Raw genomic sequence first — 21,849 nt, forward strand, 5'->3', positions numbered from 1 at the left:
GGGGAACTGTGTCAAGAACTCAGTTTTACATGTCAAAGCATTATGACAAGGCTGGTGCTGTCCGAGTGCTTTCTGCTTATAGAATGACAGCATGTGACATGTATTGATTCTTTTTGAATGTCCTGAAGTGCCTAAGTATACCTTTAAGAGTGATTCCTAGCCTCCCTCTGAATTTTCAGCTTTCATTTTTTTTAAAAAGGTTGTAAACCAGTCTTCCCCAGCCAGCATGGGTGGGCTGATGGGAGTTCCAGTCCAAAACATATGGAGGGCACCAGGTTGGAGAAAGCTGCTCTGAATTGTCTACTCACAAGCTGCGTATATACTAACACGCTTGTAGAAGATAGATGTTGTTTATCTCAATCCAGAATTGTTCATGCTTGTCTTCTACATGCTACTTTCAATCTAAATTGATTCTACATCCTGCAATCACAAAGCTGGGTGTGATTACTTGATATGCATTTGAAAATCCTCCCCTTGATTAAGCTCTCCATGCCTTTTCCTCCCTGCACATGCCCCAGGTGAATGAAGAAGAAAGTGGCACATGCTCACCCTCAAAATCATTCGGAAGATTTAGATACACCTGTCCTCATTGCCAGGACCACCTACCTCTGTTAGGATATGATGCCCCTCTCACTGCACAGCTGACGGGCAGGGCATAATTGCCGATGCAGGCGAAGCTGCCGCCTCCATCCTTAAGTGGGGAAAAGTCGCGCATCGTGCCTATGACACGAGAGCGACTCGGCTGAAGGGAGGGGCGAAGCTGGTTGCCTATTTAAGCCCAGCCACCCCTCCCACCTTCCTCTTTGGATTCGCAATGGCTGCGAGGGACAGACGGAGCAGCTGAAGAAGATTTCGGCAGCCATTTTCTTCACAGCGTGTTCAGGGCCATTTTAAAGGCGCTTGTTGGCAGCGGAGTCAGCCGCATTTCCAGGCTGTTCAAGCCTCGATTGTGGGCCGTTTCAGGCCTTAGGATTTCCCCTGATGGGAAAATTTAAAGGGGCGGACGCTAGCGCCTCACTGGGCCGGAGCCTAGTTAAGGGGGCTTGCTCAGCCTGATACCGCGGGACACACACCACCGGCTGGTGGGGGGAAGAGGCTTTTCTGTGCCTCCAGCGGCACTGCCTCAATGTCGCTGCAGCGTCCAGTTTAAGCAAGATCACATATTTTCTCACAATTTTACCTGATATTGCTAATTACCTTATTTTGTGAAGTTAGTTATATAATCGCACTATAAATAATTTTACCTGGTGACTTAACACATTCAAGCAGGGGTTTTGTTATTGATACCATTAATAATAATAATAATAATAGGTACATTATTATTATATATTATTATTATAAACCTAGTATTTCAATAGCAATGCCACCCAAAAAGGGAAAAGGGGAAGCAAAAGGTCAGGGGAGGGCTTGTCAGTCTCCACAAAAGCGCCCTCCCCCGGCGCCTGGCTCTTCAGATGAGGAGGAGGCCCCCCTTGGGTGGCTATTTTGGCTCGCCTTGAGGCTTTAGAGTGGGGGAGGAGGGTTTCCCCAGATCTGGGGCCCTCATCATCCATCCCCACTAGCAGGCCTGCACCCACTCCCGGGATTCCCACAGGCGTGCTTGTGGGGGCGACTCCCAGGGAACCCTAAGCCACCCCTGGGACCTCCGCTGGAGTTGTTGCCAGGCAGAAATGTACCATGGCTAAGTCTTGGGGCATGGCAGTCACAGGGCACCAGGGTATTAACAATGATGTGCTTGCATTGATCCTAGCGCGACTTGATGCACTGGAGACTTGCCCTGAATCAAGCCAGATAGCGAGCGAGAGGCCGGTAACCACTGCAACATCAGCTGCAGCAGCAGGTATTCAGGACGTGGTATCTACACCTGAAGTTGGAATCACGTCACCTGCCGTGGGGGAAAGCCAGGCTGTATGCGCTACAGGGCCGATGGTGGGTGCAGGTGAGTCTGCCCGGCCTGCTCAGGCTGCGGGGGGGTCAGGTTGGGGGTGGCCACCTTGGGGGCCATCGGTCACCACTCCAGGAGCATCATCCACTGCTCCGCCTAGATCACAAGCTAGTGGTACGTCCCAGCCACCGCTCCAGGCTGCATGCAGCCAAATCTGGCAGCATGCAGGCTCTGGACAGGTGATGACATCAGTCATGTCAGCCGAAGGGCTCACACCCACAGCCATACTTGCTGAAGAACTGCAACAGCCTACAGCAATGGCAAGTCAGGGTGCTCTGTCTGACCATTTGGGGTCAGTGGCGGCTAATGCCATTCCTTTTGGGGAAACATCAGTCACTTTAGGTTTTCACCTGCTCCCGTCTACAAAGGACAAGATTTGGTGAGGGGAGTATGTGGATGTATTTTCCTTGTTATATAGGAAACACCCCAAGAGTGACAAGGACAAAGACGCTGAGGGCGATGTTGAGAGACCCAGGCGCCGGAGGGTTGACCGTACCTGGGCCAATTGGTTGCCTGCTTTCCTGATATATGCTGCAGTGCTGATGGAAAGGCAGCCCCAAAGGGGGCTGTCTCTCTTGAAGTACTTGGATATAATCTATAAAGCTTATGTTGAGTTCTCAGGGCTGGGCTGGCTGTTTTACGATGAGGCATTTAGTATGTGGGTGGCATGCGATGGGTCTCTGCCGTGGGACAGGATCCTGAATTATGGCTGCAGTTCATGACTGCAGCCAGGACCATGACTGGAAACAGGTGTGACAGTGGGCATCTTCTCAGCAGGCAGTCAGCTGCTACCCTTCCCCGTGTTACTGCGGGGCAGGGGGTTCAACCACGGCTGTTGTGCTGAGACTTTAATACCCGGGGGGTCTGCGCACGCAACCCATGTCGTTACCGACACGACTGTACCATTTGTGGAGCTGCACACCCTTCCACTGCCTGTCCCAGAAACAGATTCTATAGGGGAGGTGGTAAGGACCAACAGGGGGGCAGAAAACAGCCCCCACCGGGAGCTACTCAAGGAAAAGGGCCCCTCCCCAATTAAGTTGCAAATTTTGCAGGCCTTACTTGCTGGCTACCCAGTGGTTGGGGTTGCCCATTTTTTATTACAAGGGTTTTTGTCAGGCTTCCGTATTCCTTATGACAGTCCAAGGGTCGCCTTCATGTCCCCCAATTTAAAATCTATCATGGGCATGGAGGCACTTGTGCAAACAAAAATTGATAAAGAAGTGCAGGCAGGGCGGATACTTGGCCCATTTCAGTCACCCCCCCTTCCTAATCTTAGGGTATCCCCTTTAGGTATTGTGCCCAAAAAGGCAGCTGGAGAATTTAGATTAATACACCACCTGTCATACATGTGTGGACAGTCAGTTAATGATTTCATTCCTGACAGTCTATGCACTGTCCACTACACCTCTTTTGATGCTGCAATGCACATGGTGCACACTTGTGGCCGAGGTGCCTCCATGGGCAAATGTGACATCAAATCCGCCTTCCGCCTTCTACCTGTCCACCCTGAAGATTTTGGACTGCTGGGTTTTGCTTTTGCAGAAAACTTTTACATGGATCGAGCATTGCCTATGGGATGCTCAATCTCTTGCGCAGTTTTCGAACATTTTAGTACCTTCTTGGAATGGGCTATTAAAAGACGGACTGGGCTGGATTCGGTGGTGCATTACTTGGACGATTTTTTATTTGCGGGTAGTGTTGGCACAAGTGTATGCCACCACTTAATGACACAGTTCCACGACTTGACAGGGGAACTTGGGGTTCCTTTAGCCATGGAAAAGACCGAGCGTCCAGCCACAGTTTTGACCTTCTTAGGCATTGAAATTGACTCTGAAAAACAATGCTGCAAGCTGCCCCATGAGAACCTTCTTATTCTACACAGGAAGATCACAGAAGTCCAGGTGCCAATAAAGTTTTTCTCTCCACCCTTCAAGAGTTGGCAGGGCACCTAAATTTTGCATGCCGGGTCGTAGCACCTGGCAGAGCATTCCTACGGCAAGTCTATGATGCCATGGCGGGGGTCTCATGACCCCGCCATAGGTTTCGGGTTACAGCTGCATTACGTGCTGACCTTGCCGTGTGGTCCCCCTTCTTCCAGGATTTCAATGGGATATCATTTTGGAGGCAGGACAGACTTTTAGAGGCGGAATTACAGGTGCAGTCTGAGGCATCTGGGGGTTGTGGTTTTGGGGTAGTCTTCAGGTCTTCCTGGTGTAAGGGACAATGTCCTCAGACATGGGTGCACGAAGGTTTAGACAAGGATCTGACCTTACTGGAGTTTTTTTCCAATACTTGTGGCAGTCTATCTGTGGGCCGGTGAGTTTAGGAACTCCACGGTCCACTTCTGGTGTGATAACATGGCCACAGTCCAGGTTATCAATTCCCTTACATCCAGGAACGCCAGGGTTATGGGTCACATCTGTTCCTTTGTTCTCCAATGCCTGCGCTTTAATGTTCTGTTTCGGGCATGGCATGTTCCTGGCATTAATAACGATGTTGCTGATGCTCTGTCACAGAATCAGATGGATCGTTTCCGTCATTTGGCACCATGGGCCAGCACTCAGCCAGAAGCCATACCCCCTGCGACTTGGGAGATTGGAGAACAGAGTCGGAAAGGGCCATAAGCCTTTCCATTGCCCCCAGCACCCTCACCAGTTACCGGAGAGCAGGTAGGGCGATGCAAGAATTCTGGGTCACCAAGGGCTATGCTCCAGAGTGGCCTATTCCGGTAAGTCACCTCATGGAATTCCTGGTGGACGGCAGGAGACGGGGCCTGTCAGTCCGTGCTCCTCAAGGTAAGCTGGCTGGGCTTTCCTTTTTAGCAAAGGCAGGTGGCTTTTCGGATCATCCGGGGGACTTTAGGGTCCGCTGCATATTGACAGTGTGGGCCAGAGAACAACCAGTCACACCTGATTCCCATCACCCTATCTTGCTCAACATGTTACTGGGCATGGTTGCGCAAAGGGAAGCAATTTGCTCATCCAGCTACGAAACCAAGCTATTCCACGCAGTGGCCCTTACGCTGTTTTTTGGAGCTTTCAGGATTGGGGAGGTAGTGGCCTGCTGTAAGTGAGATCTATCTGGGCGTGCCCTCCAGCTTTCAGACGTCTCCATAGAAGGAGGTTGTGGCTGTATAATCCTGAGAAGGTCTAAAACAGACCAGAGGTGTAAAGGAAGACGCGTGCGTTTGGCCCCGTCTTTGGTGCCTAACCTCTGCCCTGTATGGGCTTTACAAGTATTCTTAAGAGACAGGGGGTCTGGGGATGGATATTTATTTACCCACGCAAACCAGGACCCCCTCTCAATTTACCAGTTTTGGGCTTTAACAAGAAGGGCTTTACAGGGTATTGGGCACGACCCGGCACAGTTTGGAACCCATTCATTTAGAATTGGAGCTGCTTCTACAGCAGCAGGTTTTGGTTTTTCCCAAGCACAGATACAGGCTGTTGAGCGTTGGTCTTCTGATGCTTATAAGGGCTATATTCGCCCCTTTTAGAGGGCTGGGGAATGCAGAAGCTTAACAATTTGCATTTATTTTGATAGGTTGCTTGTTGGGGATGGAGCAGACACGCATCCTAATTTGCAGCCACAGCATGGCTTTCTGGGCAGCCCGGAGGGCAGCGAACTCGAGCGTCAGCTTGCAGTTGGGCCTGAGTAGATGGGCAGGTGTACAGTGGCTTGGCCAGCAAGGAATGCATTGGGAGGGGCTCCTACCCGCTCTATTCCAGCAAGGTGTGGTGCGGACAACTCTGCAGGTGATGATCATCCACCTCGGTGGGAATGACCTTGGCTTGATGCAGGGCAAGGCCCTCATCATTCAGGCATGTGCTGACATGCAGCTTATAAGGCAACAGTGGCCTGGCATACGTCTGATGTGGTCAGACATGCTCCCACGCAGGGAGTGGCGTGGTGTATGGGATCCACGGGCTATAGATCAAGCACAGAAGATGGTTAACTGACAGATTCGGTTGGCCCTTCTTCGATATGGGAGGTTAACCATCCCGCATCCCCACATTCAGCACTGGAAGGGTTAGCTTTACAGGGCTGACGGTGTTCACCTGTCTGACACAGGTAATGACTTATTTATTGGTGACCTGCAGAGGTGTCTGCGAGACGTGCTTCTCGGCAGTGGGGTAAAAGGGGACTAAATAGAGATTTGTCCCTTTTTTGTGGCAGGAAGGTGCAGGAAGGGAAATAGTTAAGGAGAGCTAGGTGGCCCCCTTAGGCACCTTTGGAGGTGATTGGCGGTTCCAGAGGCCTGTCTGGCAAGGCTTTGCGGCTCGAGCACAGGATATGGGCTGCCTCTGGGGCCAACTTGTCTCATCTACCCAAGGGTTATTCGACCCCGGGTGGGGATGATGTGGGAAGGTCCCCCTACTCACCTACAAGGTGTAGCTGGGGTAAGGGGTAAGCAGATGGGCTTGCCCTTGCCCCGGCAGGGGCTCGTCACCCAAGAGCTGTATGGCAAGCTACTTGCTTATAGATAGTCCCGCACCTAGATTTTCCCTCTGCAGGTCACTTTAAAATTGGGTTTGTTTGCTGTAATTTAATAAAGTGGCCCTTGTTCAACCCAAGCTGATGTGTCAGTGTCTTATTTCGCCCCTCAACGGCAAATGTTTTCACACTGTAGGGTAATGCAGAATCAGTTTTAATTTTTGGAATGACACCAGTTGTTCAAGAAATGCTTTTCAGTGGCAAAAAATATGCAATAGATCTAGACTGCATGTGGATGTAGAAAAAGCACTCAGTCTCAAATAAAGTACGGTATGTACACAGCTACAAATAATTTTTAAAAAGTTGGCAGTTCATATAAGCATCAAGAACCATCCAGTGTGCTTCCCCCACTTTTCTTTCTTTGTTTCTTTCTCATTTACCTAAATGGTGAAACTGCCCTTACAAACAATATAGACTAAATCATTCCAGGGAGATTTAATTTCTTAAAAATAGAATGATTAATATTAGTGGAGACAAGGGAATGCAACAAAATTGGGGGTGTCGTAAAGCACTCGATACCATGTCTCACAAAATCTTGCTTGAAAAATGGACTCAAATTGCCTTTGGTTAGAAACATTTCCATGTGGGTTGTAAACAGACTGCAAGCACCATTAATGAGTGGTAATGATAAATGGCGGCATGCCGAGTTTGGGAGGAGGTAGCTACTTGGGGTGCCAGACCAATTGGTGTTAGGTTTCATTTAATTTATTGCCTTCACTAATTGATCTGGAAAAGAAAATAAACAGCAGGTTAATGAAATCTGCAGAGGTTACTAAACTGGGAGAGTTTTCAAATGCTAGTAGAAATCACAAAAGAGAGAGAGAGAGAGAAAGCCCAAACAAAGGATTTAGAAAGATTAGAAATGAGTAATTTCGCCAACACAGGAAAATGAAAATACCCAGTTGAAAGGAGGAATAATGTTACAAGATGTTGTAGAGGTGGCTCACTTGGGGCCCTCCGGGTGTTGCTGGAGTACAGCTCTCATCAGTAGAGATTAGTGCCCACTTAGACTGGTGGGATGGAAGGCAGAGAGGCCAACAGTAAGTGGAGCCAGAGCCAATGGTAGGTGGAGCTAACTATCCATCTTCCATCTTCCCCCCTGATGAATTCTACAAAAGTAACAGTGAGACTAAGGAGAAGGAGGAGACTGATAGTCAGTGCCACCCCTTGAACTGGTTGTAAGTAAGGACTGGTAGGTGGAGATTCGCTGAGGGCAGATTGAGCTTGGTGCGGCAGTGCTCCATTCATCCTAATGGACCAGCCTTCACTGGCTCCCATCATCCCTGATCATTAACCCTGCTAGACAGAGTTGATGAGAGTTGGAATCCAGCAACATCTGGAGGACTACAGGTTTCCCATCCCTGATCTAGGGAGTAACAATATAGCAATTTTAAAAAGTGTTTATAGCAAATATAAAGTTCATTATTTGAGTCTTATTGAGAAGATGTTATCTTCTACTTCCATATGCAAACCCTCTTGCTTATACACATCACCAAGATTGTGGGCAAGTAGTCCTGTGTAAGAGCAGGTTTCTCTAATGTAACTGCAGATCCACAATTGCATTAAAAGATGCATACTGCCAGTTCAATAGAGCTTAGATGAGCATTGCAATGCAGAAGGAAATGTGCACCCAGGTGGATATCTTTATCGGCAATGCACATATTCATTTAATTTATTTTAAACATTTTTAGGTTATGACTCAGGGCAAAAGCCCTCCCAAAGCATCTTCTGTAAAAGTATAAAGTTAGTGAACACAATTTCAGTTAAATAATTGATAACAGCAGTTAACACAGTGTTAGAAGTCCAGCCAAGCACTCCCTAACTTTAATAAATATGATTTATAACAAAAATGTAAAAACCAGCAGTAAAACAATCAACTATAATCCAAGGCCAGCTTAGATATTTAATAAAAACATCTTGCTGAAAAGCAATTGAAATGGATGGGTCTTCAAACCATCATTAAAGGGTAGAGCAAATGGGGCCAGCTGTATCTCCCTTACTATTAGGAGCTGGCTGCCCCATGTGGTGAACCAATGAACTGCAAGTGGCAGCCTTTGCCACGGAGTATGTTTCTGAACAGCTTCCTTTTGCAGATGTGGTTTTCTTGAGCTACAAGGTCTACCCGAGCTCTACTGTGTCTTGTGTTTCTGATTTTGCTCAGTCCTGAATTGTTCTGTAGCCCTGCCTCCTGGTTTGCATTCTGACCAAGGTTGTTCTTTGTTCCTAACTCTGGGCATTATTATTTTTTTCTGGTCCTGCCTTCTGGTTTGCCCTCCAATGCTGATTGCTCTTTCTTGCTAACCAGGGAGTTAGGATCCTCATTTGCTTCAGCTTGCTGCTCTTAATGGCCCAGCCCTGACACTTGGGTGGGATTTCCACAGATAGAGGCCACCACTGAGAAGTCCCCACATAGTTAACTGATCTTTGTAGTGGGACTAGCAAGCAAGGATTCTGATGCTGATCACTGAAGGTTCTTTTTGTGCCTAGATCTTTCTTGCTGTATTAGGGTGAGTATATTTTCTTTGTGCTTCAACAGCAAGAGGACATTGTTAGCCCTTTCTACAAGGGATGAGTGACACAAGCACTGATGATGTTAAAACTGAAATAAAATATGTTGTGATGAATCCCTGAGCAGTTTAAGCAGGGGAAGATACCCAAAATATAGGATGCCCAGTTAGGATCTAAGTGGAATCCAAGTGAATCTGTGGTTGAGGACTGGTTCTTGAGAGGCCCAGGTTGGATGAGAATATAAAAGTCTGCTGGATCAGACCAAAGCCCCATCTAGCCAAGCATCCTGTTCTCACAATGGCCAACCAGATGCCTCTGGGATGCCCACTAACAGGACAGGAGCACAATAGCCCCCTCCCCACTTGTGTTTGCAAGCAATTGGTATTCAGAAGCATACTATCTCCAATACTTGAGATAGACAGCACCATCATGGCTAGTATCCATTGATAGCCTTATCCTCCATGACTTTGTCTAATCCTCCTTTAAAACCATTCAGATATTTAAAAGGGGAACTGCCCTATTTGGCCATCACCAAATGATGCAGCTCCTAGAGACAGACCTTCAGATGAACTTTAATTATTTAGTTATTTTAAAATTTATATCCCACCCTTCCTCCCAGAAGGAGCGCAGAGCAGCAAACAAAAACACCAAAAACACTCTTAAAACATCTTAAAACAAAATATTGTAAAATATCTTAAAACAAAATATTTTAAAATATATTAAAATGAAATGTCTTGAAAACATTAAAACAAAACATCTTTAAAAACATTGAAAAAATATTTTAAAACATCTTAAAAAGCAATTCTAACACAGATGCAGACTGGGATAAGGTCTCTACTTAAAAGGCTTGTTGAAAGAGGAAAGTCTTCAGTAGGCACTGAAAAGATGACAACAATGATGCCTCTCTAATATTTAAGGAGAGGGAATTCCAGGTCCATTTCCTATTCTGTGCGGAACAGACCTCCTGTTAATATGGTATCTGCAGGAGGCCCTCACCTACAGAGCGCAATGATAGACTGGGTATATAAGGAATAAGACAATCTTTCTGTTTTTATTAAATATTTATTAAATATCTAGGCTGGCCTTGGTTTAGAGTTGATAGTTTTACTGCTGGGTTTTACATTTTTGTTATAAATGAGATTTCATAATTTTAGGCAGCGCTTGGTTGGACTTCTAAGACTGTGTTCACCGCTGTTTTAAATTATATTTTACTGAAAATGTGTTCTGTAATTTTATACTGTTACAGAAGAACATGTGATGGTGGGGTCAGAGGCGGGCTAGGGTGCCCAGTTACACACATACACAAACACACAATTGAAAATGTGGATAGGTCTTAATTGCAAGCCAATGCCCATAGACATTATTAAATGGTGGGATCTACTTTGACCTTCATTTTTTGGGTTATGTGGCAGATCCCTTATTAGAATGCCAGATGTCTTTATATTTTACCAAATGCAGCTGTGGGGGGTGATTTAAATCAGGGCTGTGGCACAGGGATCTGTAAACCTTTGATTCTCTGCCAAGGCCCTGATCGAAATCTACACAAACACACACACACATACCATGCATGGAAAACTAACAGTCCTATACTTCTGAGGACTGTGCAAGGGTTTTTTTTTAAGCTTAGCATGGAGCCATTTGTTTTTGGAATTTTGAGAAACCTTCCCTCCAGCATAGATTGCACCATGTAATTAATCTCTCATTTGATTCTTCAGGTGTTTTCCTAACATCTCTGGACTGCAGGTAAGCATTGTTTCAAATGTGACACATATGTTTCTGGAGGTTCTGGCTTGCTTGGAATAGGCAGAGAATACAGCCTTGCTTTGGACACTGGGGCCACAGCAGAGGCAAACTCATCATTTCCAAGTTTCCCTTCTGGAAGCCTGCAGAGTCCCGCAATGATTACAAGAATATAGAAATTGCTCAATAACAACCACATCCAAATGCTGTCATCATACTGAGCCTAAAGGCCTTTGTGGTAGCCTCATGATCACCATGGGTATGTTCTTCCTACCTTCATGTGGCCCTAGATCAAGATGGTGGAATCCAGTAGGGGTGGAGAAGAAATTCATTCAGCAAGCATTTTAATGTGAATCTATCAAATCCGCATGTCCTGAACCAATACACAAACTGAAACTCACCTCTCCTTCAAAACATGTATTTCTTCAGGTTTTGCAGTGCAGTTTGCCAAACAAACTATGGAGACAAAAAATGCATATATTAGTGAAAAATGCACCCCAAAAATGCATAAGTTAATGAAAAATAGCATAAGAAATGCCTTCCATTCAGGGAGATTGCTTGAAAAAAAATGCATTACTAGGTAAACTTGCACACAAGAAAATGCACCCAAGAATGCATGTTGAATTTTCAAACAAACCCACAAACACAGACAGAAGTAGGGCAAACCAAACTTAAGACTGGAGAAATAAGAAACTGAGAGACACCAAAACTGACACCCCTAGAATCCAATTTTGTGCCCTTGCATTCACAGATGGGCTTTTGATCCAGCAGACGTCTCCACAAACAGAAGAGAGGAAATGATTTTTGCCACCTTTTGCTTCTCCTTAGTGTGCCCCCCCCCAAAAAAAATGGCTCTAGAGAATTGGGACCCCTCCTGAACAGGGGGTAAGGTGGCATGGGGGACTGCAGGGGGGAGAGAAAATAAGCATAAATTCTCTTGCTCTGCTGTACAAAAAGCCCTGCTCTCAATGAATTCTACATTAAGGCTGCAATCTTATGGCATCTGGGAAGGCATCCAAGGAGCCACAGGATACTTCAGAGCTCCCTCTTGAAGGCTGAAGAGAGAGTGAGAGATCCAGTGTCCTCCCCAGTGCTGTGGAAACATCCACAGTCCTTTAAGTCCGCCGGGACCTTGACTCCATTATTGTAGCAGTTGATCCTAATGAGGTGTCCAGAGCACAGTCTTGTCCTGTTTTATTGGATGAGTTTCAGTTGGTACAGCTCGAGGATGTGGACAAGGTGCTTGGACAGGTGCGGGCGACCACTTCTGCTCTGGATCCTTGCCCCTCATGGCTAATAAAAGCTAGCAGGAATGGAACAGCCGGCTGGGCCAAGGAGGTGATTAATGCCTCTTTACGAGAGGGAGTGGTCCCACCCTGCCTGAAACAGGCGGTGGTGAGACCGCTCCTAAAAAAATCCTCCTTGGACCCTGATAATTTGGACAACTATAGGCCAGTAGCAAATGTCCCATTCCTGGGCAAGGTTCTAGAGCGTGTGGTCGCTCGCCAACTCCAGGCTCTCTTGGATGAAACTGATTATCTAGACCCATTTCAATCGGGCTTTCGGCCGGGGTTTGGTACAGAAACGGCCTTGGTCGCCCTGTATGATGACCTCTGTCGGGAGAAAGACAGAGGGAGTGTAACTCTGTTGGTTCTCCTTGATCTCTCAGCGGCGTTTGATACCATCGACCATGGTATCCTTCTGGAGCGACTTACGGATTTAGGAGTGGGAGGCACTGCTTGGCGGTGGCTCTGCTCCTATCTCAGGAATCGTCTCCAGAAGGTGATGCTGGGGGAACATTACTCGAGTCCCTGGGTACTCCAATATGGGGTCCCGTAGGGTTCAGTTCTGTCCCCCATGCTTTTTAATATCTATATGAACCCGCTGGGTGAGGTCATCAGGAGTTTTGGAGTGCGTTTCCAGCAATATGCTGATGATACGCAGCTCTACTACTCCTTTTCATCTTCGTCAGGTGAGGCTGTTGATGTACTAGACCGCTGCCTGGCCGCGATAATGGGCTGGACGAGAGCTAATAAACTGAAACTCAATCCTAACAAGACTGAGATGCTGTTGGTGGGAGGACCCTCTGCCCAGATGGTTGACGTTCGACCTGTTCTAGATGGGGTTACACTCCCCCTAAAGGAACAGGTACGTAGTTTGGGGGTCTTATTAGATCCGCTCCTGTCACTTGAGGCTCAGGTAGCCTCGGTGGCACGGAATGCATTCTACCAGCTCCGGCTGGTAGCCCAACTACGACCCTATCTGAGCAAGGAGCATCTTGCCTCAGTTATCCATGCTATGGTAACCTCTAGATTGGACTACTGTAATGCACTCTATGTGGGGCTACCTATGAAGACGGTTCGGAAACTTCAGCTAGTGCAAAATGCTGCGGCCAGAGTTCTCACTGGGACAAAGAAATTTGACCATATAACACCTGTCCTGGCGCAGCTGCCCTGGCTACCGATATGTTTCCGGGCCAGATTCAAAGTGTTGGTTCTTACCTATAAAGCCCTAAACGGCATTGGACCGCAATACCTGATGGAGCGCCTCTCTCACTATGTACCTACCCGTTCACTACGCTCGACGTCGAAGGCCCTTCTCTGGGTCCCAACCCATAAAGAGGCCCAGAGATCAACAACTAGATCTAGGGCCTTCTCGGTGGTGGCCCCCGAACTATGGAATGCCCTCCCAGACAAGATACGCCTGGCGCCTTCTCTGTTATCTTTTCGGCGCCAGGTAAAAACTTACCTTTTCGCCCAGGCTTTTTAAATTTTGTAAATTTTTAAATATTTTAATTTAACATTCTAAACTTAATATGATCTTAATTTATAAATCTCAATGGCAATTTTATTAATGTTTTATAATTGTACTATATATATATATATTTTTCCACACTTGCTCATATTTTAATTGTGATTTTATTTGTTGTACACCGCCCTGAGAGCTTTCTGCTATAGGGCGGTCTAGAAATGTAATTAAATAAATAAATAAATAAATAATAAACACCTACATCAGTAGGGCCCAAAAGACAGCACACTGGGGGTTGTGCTGAAGGAGGACCATGGGAAGGCTAGTATCTAAAGGATCCAATGGCTTCCAGGGGAGCCGGCACACCCACAAACCCAGGAGAAATTTACCCCAGCCCAAGAGCTGGCATAAACCAATCCCATCTATTTCCCTCATTATTTAAAACAAATGTTGAAAGGATAGAGGAGTGCAAGAGCATGTCTCCACTGGTACTTCCACCTGACCAGTGAGAGTATGGCAAGTTGTTGATAGGGTGGAAGTACCAGCCACATGCACCCATACACACCTGAGGATTGCAATATGAGTGTGCTTTGATACTCTGGTTTTTCAGGAGATTACGTGCTCCCTCTTTGTTGTTGTTGTTGTTGTTATGTGCCTTCAAGTCGATTATGACTTATGGCGACCCTATGAATCAGGGGCCTCCAATAGCATCTTGTTACAACTATGCTGTTCAGATCTTGTAGGTTCAGGTCTGTGGTTTCCTTTATGTAATCAATCCATCTCTTGAGGATCCCTCTTATGTGCTCTTAATAAGCCCCTGAAACATTTAATTGCTACGATCTCGACCTTCCCCAGTTGCAGGAGGACAACAGTGACTGACCAAGGAGGTTCCTGGCATACACTGCTTAGAGATCCAGGTTTAAAAGAAAATCTGGAAGCATTGCCTGGCTTGCAGATTGTTCTGCCATTTCTGGGACAAGCTTGGGATTGTAATTGCAATGCATTTGGTGGCCTGAGTTCAAAGACTGATAGGCAAGAAGCCACCTCATAAAGCAAACCAGCTTTGCATCTGTTTCCTCCCAGCTGGTATCCACAGCCCTGAGAGAGGCCCCATGCAGCTGAGGTAAAAAGTGCTTAAAAAACAATATGAAACCCTTTCAGAGAAAGCTTTGAACCAAGGACTTTGGCTTGTCCTTTTTTGCCTGCGTCATTTTCCTTTTCTCTCTCCCCCGCCCGCCCCTTCGTTATGGTTTCTTCTCATAGTTTTCTCAATTGTTCCAGACAACTTCATTTGAATGCCTAAGGAGATAATCAATTAGATGACCTTTCCCCATTTGTTTAAAGCAGGGATGAGGAAACATTTTTCCCAATATTCGGGGGGGGGGAATGAAAAAAACAAAACAAAACAAAAGACTTCCCATTCTTCTGTGTTTCCCCCCCTCTTATCTCTGTTGGGGACACTGTCACCGACAATAAGAATTTGTCAGTCTAGCCTACTATTCTGTGATGTTGGAAGTATATGCATGGAAGATTGCTCCCAACTTTTAATTGGGATGGGTTTGCTCCCCAATGAAGGAGGAAGCCCCATGTTACTTCCATTGGAGGGCAGGGGGCATTTGCTCCCCAATGCATGGTCTGTTTTGGCCAATGGGCTCAGGGCATAGTGTTGTATATAAAAGACTGTCCCTCTCCTGAGTCGTCCTCCTTCTCTGTTGCAGCATCCCACCCTTTAAGCAGTGTAGGCTTTGGCAGTTGCCAGTCAGGGCTGAGTAGGAATTTTTTGGGTGCACCCTGTGTGTGGGAAATGACTGCAAGACATCTCAATGTACGAGGAGGCATAGTGTGGCATGCTCCATCCCCCTGTCCCATACTCCTGTCTCACACCCCTGCATCCCAGCCAGGTGAGTTTGTTGCTTGCTTTCTCACCCGGCCTATGTAGAATATAATAGTACATAAGTCTGAGAAGCTTTGTTGATGTAACACAGATGATCTAAGAGAGGCTCTTAATTGGCAAAAATAGATAGTGGATGCTAACAGATCAGCCCTTCAAAGGCAGCTGCAATGACTCAGGCTGCTACAAAGCAAGGCCACTGACCAACCAAACTGATCAACAAAGGCAAAAGCATGAGATTGAGACCTAATTTTTTTTAATAAAAAAAAGTCTCCACAGGTATAGCTAGTTTGTTTGTTTGTTTGTTATTTGATTTATACCCTGCCCTTCCTCCCTGCAGGAGCCCAGGGCAGCAAACCAAAGCACTAAAAACATTTTAAAACATCATAAAAACAGACTTTAAAGTACATTAAAACAAGACAACTTTAAAAACATTTTTTTAAAGCTTTGAAGACATCTTAAAAAAAGGTTAAAAACATATTCTTTTAAAAAATGGTTTAAAACATATTAAAAAGTAATTCCAACACAGAAGCAGACACAGGTGCAGTTAAAGTCACAGGTGCAAACTTGCACCCAAGTCCAGGGGTTCATTTGGGTATAAATAAGGGTCCCTAACGCCTGCTCAGGGGACTTCAACACAGACCATTGGTGCAGTGCGGTGTAAGCTGGTGGCCAACCTGGGATCTCTCCATTGTTCTTATCTGGGGCTTCCGGACAACAGAAAGGAGATGTAAGATAACTGTGGACATTAGCTGCTTTATCTGTTTATTGCCTGCATACCATAAACCACTACCTGCTATCTCAAATAAAGCATAGTAAATCTTTTTTTCCCACTTGAGTGCTCATTGTCTCTGGAACCTCTTGAATTTTCTTGCCTATTGGCAACACACCCTGATCAACATTAGGGTGCACTTTTTTTTCCTCCTACTTCACACTGCTCTGAATTTGATTGGTTTATGTTGGGATAGGGCTTGATTTGGCTGTTTGATTTGTTTGATAAGAGGTTTAGATAATGGTTAGCACCCTGAGGCATGTTGGCTAGAATGCACTGTTGTTGACCATCTTGGGGAGAATGCTTGGTTTGGTGCTCTCAGGGCCTGGCAGATGCCATCTGCTGATTGCCAAACAGCAGGGGTGATTGCCACCTGTCAGGTCACACACCTGTGGCTTTATGGGAAGGTGGGTTTCACATGCCTTCACACCAGCTTGGGTGAAGGAGTTGTTCTGGGATGATTTGGCCATTAGCAGCAGGCAAGAGATTTTCTGCCTGCCAGCACAAATTATACCTGCCCCCCACACATGTGTTTTGGACTGGTGCGAGTTCTTTGTTATATTTTAACAAATATAACATTTTACCAATTCCTGTAGCTGAGTCTTCAGTCTAGATGTGGAGCAAACCAGTTTAGCTCCTGTCCAAACCAACAAGATTAGTGATTGGTACACAATGAGGAAACAAATGTCCCATAGTGTGAGTGATTCCTCTTTGCTGAAGGGGCTGAGTGATTAAGGAGCTGTTCTTTGGTGTTTGCAGTTTGGGTCTGAGTCTTTTTTGCCCTGACATTATTTTTTTACCAGGCATGCAAAAGGGGAATGAGACCCTTTTCCCCATCCCCACCCTCCTGGTGAGACTCAACCTTCCTTCTTCTGCTTTGCAGCTTCTGTCTCCTCTAGCAATGGGTGAGAAATTCAATTCAGGTCTCATTTCAAGCCAAATCTATCAAATTCACACTTTACTAAACAATATGAGAACCAAAACACAGCCATCCTTCAAAATTTGCACTTATTCAAATTTGGCAATGCAGCTCGCCAACCAAAAATGTTCACAAAAATGCATATGTTAGGGGAAAGTGTGCATAAAAATGAATATCAGAGTGAAAATAATGTACAAAAATGCATTGCATGACAAGAAATTGCATGGAAACATATGTACACTAGTCAAAACTGCCTATGAAAATGTGTTAATTTTCTTAATTTGCACTAAAATGCTAGAGAATTTACATGATTTTTTTTTTAAAAAAATTGCAAACTGCAGCAAAAATTTGGAGAACTGAATTTAAGATTGGAAAAATGAGAAACTGAGAGAACTGAAATGGACATAACTTTCCATCCGCAGTCTCCTGCCACTCCTGTTCTGTCTCCTGCCACTGGAGGTTGCTGCTGACATTCTGTGTCCATCCTTGTTGTGTGTCCTGGCCCTTCCCTGCGTGGTTTCTTGGCAATTCCTCCTTGAGTGTGTCTTTATGCTTTTTTCCAAGAGATCTTTGTGTGCTGCGTGCAGCTTCCCTGTGCTGTGCTGTGTGTAGGGATGGATGAATCTGTCATTTTTTATCTCTCTCTATTTCTCATTTTTCCATTCTTAAGTTCAGTTCTCCACATTTCCACATCAGTTTCCATTAAAAACAAAAAAAGTCCTAATGAAACATCACCAGCTTTTTAGTGCAAATGTCTTCTAATATACACATTTTTGTATGCAATTTTGCCTGGTGTACACATTTTCTTGCAAAACAATTTCCATTAATAAAATGCATTTTGTATACTTATTTTCACTAATATATAGATTTGTATGCATACTTTCCTCTAGTATATGCATGTTTAATTATCCACCCTTAATTTTCCGGGCTCTCCTTTCCTGTGGTGGTGGTGGTGGTATTCAGTGCTAGTCCTACTCAGAGTAGACCCACTAAAGTGATAGGCATGAGTCACTTAGGTTCAATGGGTCTACTCTGAGTAGGACTTAATGGACTGCAACCCTATGTGTTGTCCTGATATAATGGTGCTTGGGAGCAGCATAAGGGGATTCATACCCCTACCTTGCTGGCCATTGGGAGAACAGGATGCTAGACTAGATGGGCTGTTGGCCTGATCCAACAGGACTATGTTCTTACATCCATAGTATGTGTGTGTATGGTGATGCAGATGGTATACTGGAGTATGTCCCCATGATTGGCTGCCTCCACATGTAGGGAGCGTGCAGGTGGTGTTGCTTGCAGAGTCCCTGACTGGTAGGCACCAGTGGTGTTGCCAGAGATTATGAGGGTGTGTCTGCCATTTGAAAACAATTTTTGTGTACTTTCTTGCTTTGTCCCACTGCCCCACCCCCCTGCGCTAAACAGGCATTGGGTCCAGAGGCTCTTCCCCCAGAGTAGTGGCAACATACTTCCACCCCAGTAGAACTGGAACACAGGATTGCTCTGCTCAGCTGTAGAATGGGTGGACCAAAACTTGAATCAGTGGGGCTGTGTGTTCTGCCATGTTTTGATCTATTTCTCTTCTGCCTTTCAGCCAAGAAAGTGCACAAACCTAGCAGCTCACAAAATGTAAATATGAGACTGAAAGGCAAACTTGCGCAGTTTTTCTTTTCTAATCATTTTTGTTAAGAAGGAGGAGAGAGCAGACATGATGTACTGAGTGGAAGGTGTGTGTATGCATGGGGGGTCATCTGGCTTCCTTGTGATCCCTTCCCACAACCCACCACACTCCTGAAATGAAAATGACACAGAAAGAGGCATGCAGCAGCACACTCTCCCCTCCCTGTGCATTTTCCTGTAGTCCCGTTCAGGTGGTTACCAGGCTAAGGTGAAGGTGGTGGTGAATGGGGGGAGGAGGTGCGTGAGAGAAAAGAAGAAAGGGAGGTCACTCCTCACCCCTTTGCCTCAGAAAGAGAGGGAGAGAAAAGAGGTGGCAGTTGAGGAGCCTCCCATCCTCATGCTCACTGTCTACTTCCCTCTTCTTCCTCCCCACCATGGATCACCCTCCCTTTGGGGTAAGGGGACAGGAGGGGGGATGAAGTAAAGAAAAGGAGTGGGACCATGTGCATTTGTTTTGAGGCCTCACTGCCACCACAGGTCACTCCGAGGAGGAAGAGAGAGAAAAGGAAACACCTAGAATGGACTCACAGCCCACTGTACTCCAACCCTCCCTCCCCCTGCCCCTGCCCCTGCCCCTGCCCCTGCCCCTGTCCTTATGTCCCAAATACTCTCCTTCCCACACATCTGCTCCTCTTTACTCTTCCAGCTGCTGCAGCCCCCTCTTACTTGCTGCCTTCTTTTAACTCACAGAACCTCTCCCCCACCCACAACTTGACATGCCTTTCTTCCCTCTAACCCTGCCCCTCCCTTTGCATTACTTCTATCTCTCCTTTTCTTCTCTCTCTGCCCATTCACACTCAACTGCTCCTCCCTGCAGCCAAGTATGCTCCTATTTTGATTTCGCCTATAGGCTTACATGAACCATGTGTTTACATTTATTATATGTTCATTGGGCTTTAATTTCCTGCCAGGCAGATTTCTCTCTCTCTCTTCTGCCTCTGTTTCTCTGTATGCATGCAAATTGTGGTGAAGGCCAGACTGGCAGCAGGAGGTGGAGCAACAATTAGCATTTTATTTATTTATTATTTAGTTTGTATCCCGCCCTTCCTCCCAGCAGGAGACCAGGGCGGCAAACAAAGCGCCCAAAACACTCCAAACATCACAAAAACAGATCTTAAAATACACTAAAACAAGACGGCGTTAAAAACATTTTTTAAAAAACAACTTTAAAAAAAGGTTAAAAACATTTAAAAAGCATATTAAGCAATTCTAACACAGACGCAGACTGGGATAGGTCTCAACCTAAAAGCCTTGTTGAAAGAGGAAAGTCTTCAAAAGGCACCAAAAAGATAGAGGAGATGGTGCCTGCCTAATATTCAAAGGGAGGGAATTCCACAGGGTAGGTGCTGCCACACTAAAGGTTCGTTTCCTATATTGTGCAGAACGAACCTCCTGACAAGATGCAGAACAAACCTCCTGATAAATGTGGGGGTCACAAAAAAATTTTAGGTTACAGAGAGGTCCCGTGCTCACAAAGGTTGGGAACCACTACTCTGTTGGCAAGGAGTTCCATAGGCCATATGGCACTACCAAAAGTACCCAATCAGAAAATTTCAGTGATCACAGCACTAAATTACTAAAGCTATTTAGTGCAATTTAGTCTAATATTACTATACAGTACCCAGCCTAATTTTTATGTTTTGGATTTAGAGGTGTATGTAATTACAAAAATTTAGGGGTGTGTGTAATTACAAAAATAGGCTTCTTACCTGCCCCAAATATCTAGGCTATACATTCTCCAAAATAAGTGAGCTTTTTTCCCCTGGTCATGTATCAACAAGGATATTTTGCTGAAGTCTTGATCCTCATTTGAAGCGCTGTTGTGGAACTCATGTCACAATGTCTGTCATTGATTGCAAATAAATCAGTTATGTTACTTCGGGAAGAAATATGTAAGCAATTGCCATGGTAAAGCTTATAAGCAAGCCCCAGAATCCTCTAAGGAGACAAACATCCCAACAGTGGAAAAGGTAAAAATGACAAACATTTCATCTATGATAAAGGGAGGGGGGTGAAGGAAGAAGCAGATTAAGTTATCTAAAATTTCTGCTCCCCAGCCCATCCATACATACTTTTTAAAAAAGGTAATTAGCAAAACAGGATTTTCTGTGAGAAGATTAATGTTCATTCCAACCCATCCCCTTTTCCTTCATTTGCATTTTCCAGCGCAGATTCCCACTACCCCATATGCAGCCATTGTAGCTTAGGGAAGAATGGTTATTTACTACTAGCAATCTCACTTCAGCATTTTCTAAACAGGCAACTGCTGATGGAGAAACGTCTCTGGCAAAGCTGTTCCCATCTGTGGAGCATCCTGCCAAACATTTCCTCCCATGTCTGCAAAGCTCTGAATTTGCATTCTGATGTTTTCCTCCAATAATGGCATAGTTCTGAAACATCTGTAGATGGGTTGCTTCATTTGTCTGCTGCCCCTCAATAAAATAGATTGCTCAGCCTCAAAAGTCCAGTACATTTGCCACATGGTCTTCGGCTTCTGTATTTTCCTGTTGGGGACATCATTTTTCTAGAAGCAATGTACTCACTGTTGGCAGACAAAAGAGCTGACATATTTCCCCACCAGGAATCTCATTAGACATCGCAGCTGCTGAATGGAGAAATCTCAATCTAAAGGACAAGAAGACACCTCAGAGTAGTGTTGGAATAGGCAAATGTTGCATGTTCCTTTAAGGGATATTTGGGGAATATCCCATGTACCTGTTTTACCATGATGTAACTTCCTAATGGGTGGGTTTACTTACCTGACTTCCTCCTCCTTTGTCCTGGGGGATTTTTGAATATTCTCCATTGCTGATCTATTCACCTTTGAGAGAGGCTGCATGGCAGATGCTCTCTCTGCTGAGAGCATCAATACAAACATCAAGATGGACTGAGACTTCTATATTTTTCTTTCTTCTAAGCTAGAGCCTATCTTCTTCTGAACATGTGAAGAGGTTGTGAGTAAACATTCTTTTCTTTTACGTAAAGGATTGTGTCTGTTGTTATTTATATAGAGAAAGGTGGGGCTGGTTATATTCTCATTCTGCTGCTTGTATTTTTACAACTCTGCTAAGAAATAGGACCAACCAAATTAGTTCCTATTTCTGTGTGTATTTTTCTAATACCGAACAAGTAGAACCTGTGGCCCTACACAG

General features: G+C 45.4%; 1 long non-coding RNA gene across 1 annotated transcript; it reads right to left on the reverse strand.

Annotated features, from left to right (window-relative positions):
- Positions 1 to 6,690: 6,690 nt before the first annotated feature.
- LOC133363388 (uncharacterized) lies at positions 6,691 to 21,165 on the reverse strand. Its single transcript, XR_009757665.1, has 4 exons — positions 20,938 to 21,165; positions 20,407 to 20,540; positions 11,092 to 11,146; positions 6,691 to 7,168 (listed from the first exon to the last, which is right to left on the reverse strand). It is a non-coding gene; the product is annotated as an uncharacterized LOC133363388 (long non-coding RNA).
- Positions 21,166 to 21,849: the final 684 nt, after the last annotated feature.

This window comes from Rhineura floridana, chromosome 8, assembly GCF_030035675.1.
Source record: "Rhineura floridana isolate rRhiFlo1 chromosome 8, rRhiFlo1.hap2, whole genome shotgun sequence".
Taxonomy (NCBI): domain Eukaryota; kingdom Metazoa; phylum Chordata; class Lepidosauria; order Squamata; family Rhineuridae; genus Rhineura; species Rhineura floridana.